At 37.8% G+C, this 5,000-nt stretch overlaps 1 non-coding gene across 1 annotated transcript; it reads right to left on the reverse strand.

Annotated features, from left to right (window-relative positions):
* Positions 1–479: 479 nt before the first annotated feature.
* On the reverse strand, positions 480–551 carry Trnae-cuc. The gene has a single exon. It is a non-coding gene; the product is annotated as a tRNA-Glu (tRNA).
* Between the last annotated feature and the right edge of the window lie 4,449 nt (positions 552–5,000).

The raw sequence follows: 5,000 nt of genomic DNA on the forward strand, positions 1-5,000 counted from the left end.
GTTTCTAGCGAGATCAACACATTTTGGCCTTGGCAGATGGTTTAATCTTATGATTTTGACTCACTTGCCAGATGTATAGTACCATTTACATTATGTAAATAACATAATTTTCATGGACTATGTCTACTTATATACATTAAATATGGTGAAAAGAAAAGAACTGTGGATGGATTTCCTAATATCTTTTCAAGTTAGAATAGCCATTAACTAAAGCGTTATTTGCATACATTTTCTTTAAAGTACTATTTAGTTATGACATTTTTATTTGATTGCCAGCCTAGACACGCGGAGCTTTGAGGGACTATATTTATAATGCCACAAAGAAGCCGGAGGTAGTTTAGCCGAATAGTGGAAGCTAGACTCCAGGAAATCCGGCATTGCACTTGAATCAAATATCTTATTATAGGTTATAACTATCTGTCCCTTGTCTAGAGAATTATCTATACTGGGTATTTTATTACCTCTGAGCACAAAGATATTTCCCGTGCCGGGAATCGAACCCGGGCCTCGCGGGTGAGAGCCGCGTATCCTAGCCACTAGACAACACGGGAGGTGTTTATTATGGAGTAAAGAGTAAGACTTGAAGGCGCATTTTCTGTGAAGTTTATATCCTTTGGGAAGCTAGACTCTAAATATAAAGACTTTTAGTATCCCAATCCTCCTTAATATTGGTTAGTGGTCGCAGCAAAACACAGGATCAACGAAATTTGTTTTAACATATAAAGTTTTGAAGTGATTTTTCTTTACTTCACTTAATAAAAAAAAAAAAATCATTAATGTTCTTATATACAGGTACGGTTTTTTATTAGAAGGCTTTAAAATAAGAAAAAAGTACCCGACTCCTCTGCGACTCGTCTCGTTTATTCTCACACCACTTCGCTTTGCAAGGCTGAGGGAACTTTCAAGTGTATTTCTCATATTCAGACAAGCCATATTTTCTATTACTTATAACACCCGTTGTTCTTCATTTGTAAGTGTGAGTCTGTTGCTTTAAGTTCTTCATCCAATTTACGAGTTTTGCTTAATTGGATAATTCCAGTGGCCACAGGCATTTATTTGTCTTAGAGCCTGTGATATATTAGCATATCAAGACACCCATATTCTCTTTTATACTCTGGTGTCAGTAAGGTTTCATTATAACGGTACAAAATAATTGTGAAGATATTCTGACATTTTTTTTTTCGATTCTGAGTATTGGCCCTTGACAGACATTATCTATATCGTCCGATCTATTCGCGTGTAATGAAAAGAAATCTGATGCTCATTTCCGCCTCAAATCATATGATAATCCCGATAGTAGAGGGGTTCATGAAGTGAAATTACGGGGTAAAACAGCCTAAATCAGAATGAACAGAGCGCAAAAAATGCGCAGAAACATCACAAAAACGCTTTAAATCTGCTAACGCAACTCTTAGGACCAATGCGCCATCGTTCGAGTAAAACTAAGCGCATCCCCCTACGGGCATTCGCACCCCCAACCCCCCTGGCCAAGCGCTTTGCCCCAGATGGACCCATGTAGTCGACATCTCTAACTATAGACCCAAAGCCGGGACGGACAGCCCCCTGGACCCCTGCTGTATTTATACCATACGTCAGAACCACACTCAACCTAGCTGCTATTTCGCTGTAGCAAATAGAAACGCTCTTCTTGACGCAAATTACAGATTATTACCTTTGCTTCTACATATGATTTGCTCACATAAACACAGAACTTTTCATCGCTTCCGTCTATTGGTAAAATTGCTTGGTTTCTGATAATCACATATCACATAATTACGATCTGGCAAGTAGTATATGTATTACCACGTGCTTGCGAAAACCTAATGGTAGTAATACACGAACTACTTGCCAGATCGCAATTATGTGTTATGCGGTCAGAGTAATATTTATCCTCGCAATCTAAGAATTATGAGCTACATAGAAAAGGAATTAGTTGATCTCTGTTTTCTATAACATATTTTATTTATTTTCGATTAGTGCAGAAAATGTCACATACGAAAAGTCTCCGTTTTCATCAATGTAAAAATTCTATACACTGTTTATCGTGAAAACAACTGAAACTATAAGCGGGAGAGAGAGGGGGGGAGAGAGAGAGAGAGAGGGGGGGAGGGAGCGAGAGCGAGCGAGAATCGAGCAACACCGCTGTGCCGGGCAGTGTCGTGGCCTAAGGGTTGTTCTGGAAAGCGGTAGTAGCTGTCCGATGGCTTGATAGTTCGAGGGCGGGGATACAACACCACTACACAGCTGTACTGCTAAAAAGATTTTATGCATCTTTATATATTAATTTCATATCGAGAAACATACGACATGACATGTTTTGGATGTTACGGGTTTCGGTGATGATACAAAAAGGCCAGTAGCACATATAAAATGATTTGGTTAAATAACAAAATACATATATTTTGTATCATTGTGATTGCCATAACCATCTCCATTTATGTATGTAGGTATATTATTGCTATACATTTAGATATACAACGTACTCTTACGGGCGCGCGCTCGTACGCACACATACGCACTCGCACACGCGCGCACGCGCACACACACACACACACACACACACACACACACACACACACACACACACACACACACACACACACATTAGGTACCAGGCTAAAGGAAATAATAATCTTTAGAGTCAGATTAAGTTGATTAGGTGATAATACGATTACATTTGCAATATATACGATAAAACAAGTGAACTACTACTCATCGAAAATCTGCACCTTTATTTGTTTTTGGGACTTTTCATATAAACAAGAAAAAGATAATTCATTATGGCCATGACTCCAATAGAGGAATAGAAAGGACAATAGTGTTTGTAACAATTCACATTCACCTGACAATTGGATATATGTACCAAGGGCACTTAGCTTCACTTTGTCTGATTTTAACTATACGCTTGCTAGGCCCCTCAAGAACCCCATTGAACCATTGTGTATTTCATCACCTGTCACTGCATAAGATATTTTAGAATAATAATAAGAAATATAAAAATGTTAAAAAAATAACGCTTACAGTGTACGAGTTTAATCAGTTCCTTTGAAAGTGAGCAATTTGGTATCACTGTGACATTTAACTCGTTCGAGGTAATTTCGTGGTTCATATTGATAGTTAATGGGTAGAGTAGCTGCCATTCAAAATGTAATTATTTATTGTTGCAGAGAATAGTGCTGTCGGCCTATCGCTCATTTTAAAATGAGTAAACTTTCAAAGCAACATTACAATGTAACTAAGAGACAAATCAAAGATTGTTGAGCTATTGACGTCGTGTATATATATATATATATATATATATATATATATATATACACACACATATACATATATATATATATATATATCATTGTGATTCTGAATTAGCTTGTGGGTAAAAGGGGAAAAAATGCATTGTTTAGCTTACTTGGAGGCGCCCCCAGCTGTCCCTACTCTTGGTGATGTTCATGAATTACTGATGGAAAATCAACGATGCAATTATCCATAGCATCAAAGGAGCCTCATTTGTACATTTTACTCTTTCATTAGAAGTTGGCGTTACAGAAAGCGTTAAATACGAAGTATTAAATATTTATATTTAGTTAAATAAATTATATGTACGTTTAACTTACTGTGTAACAAAATACTTTTAATAATTTTAGACCCCGAAATTAGTCTTAGACAAAAAATCTATGATCTGCCCAGTGCCTTTTCTCAAAGTTATGAGGGAACCCTTGTATCTTTCAGACTTCCAAAAACAAATGCAGCATACAATCACGCAAGCAGCCGTGACTAATCACACACACGCGCGTCCTCTAATACACAAAATCTCCATGAACATTACAAAGCTCAATGTCCCAATTAGTAAAATACCACAGGGTCGATCCATTCCACCATGGAAAAATTCAAAATTGATCATGCACCTTACGTGTCTACCCCCAAAAAAACAGTGTACATAACTGTGTGTTACAACAAATTGCATTAGCAACGGTGAAGGAACACACAGAGTCTATGGGCGATGATGTATACAAGTGTTACGTTGACGGATCCGTACAGTCTGGATACAAAGCTGGTTGTGCTTGTACTGTATACAAAAATGACCTACTAAAACATCAAGTTAATATGAGAGTGCAAAATTGGGCCAGCACTACACAAACGGAGTTGGCAGGTATACTCCTTGCAACGGAATTCGTAATGTCTCGGGGCTCTGGAGTAGTTTTCTGTGACTCTCAGAGTGGTCTTCGGACACTAAATTCTTTCAAAGCAGGTGGCGATGAGGAAATTGTGAGTTGCATTAAGCGTAACGTAACTGGTGCAATAGAGCGTAATTTTAACATTCAATTTGTATGGATACCATCTCATGTTGGCATAAGCAAGCACGACCACGTCGACAAATTGGCGAAGGAAGCCTGTAGCAAAGATACTGTGAACATAGATCTTGGGATGCCTCTTGCTAGGGTTGCACACATATTGAAAAGTTCCCATAAGGAAGAACTAGTAGATCTGACAAACACTCAAAGGTCTGAAAGCTGTACCATAAGGCACTACGATCAGTATAGAGATAGCAAACCCTCCTATGGGTGGCACCGAAGTCAAACCAGACAATGTGACGTGGTTATTGCCAGAATACGTTTAGGCTACAGAATGTATTGGCAACTGCACGGTGCAAGAAGTGCAGATGAAACTAAATGTAGACTGTGTAACGAAGAAAACAAGCGAACGATTGAGCATTATATCTCGGAATGTCATGTGAGACAGCCTTTCAGACCACCTAACATGAGGTAAAAAGAACTATGTGAATATTTCATTTCATCTGATACACTGGAAGATATACTCGTATTATATCCTAAATTTACTATGTAAAACTGCCGTAAACAAAAAAACAGTGTTATGTAAACACGGCAAGATCATATCAACATATTATTTTTGTATGATGTATGACATGTTTCTATATTACCATGTACAATTACAGTAGTCACAGACTACTGTACTGTGTCAGATGTATATAAAACTGTAATCAT

Source organism: Penaeus chinensis, chromosome 15, assembly GCF_019202785.1.
Source record: "Penaeus chinensis breed Huanghai No. 1 chromosome 15, ASM1920278v2, whole genome shotgun sequence".
Classification (NCBI taxonomy): Eukaryota; Metazoa; Arthropoda; class Malacostraca; order Decapoda; family Penaeidae; genus Penaeus; species Penaeus chinensis.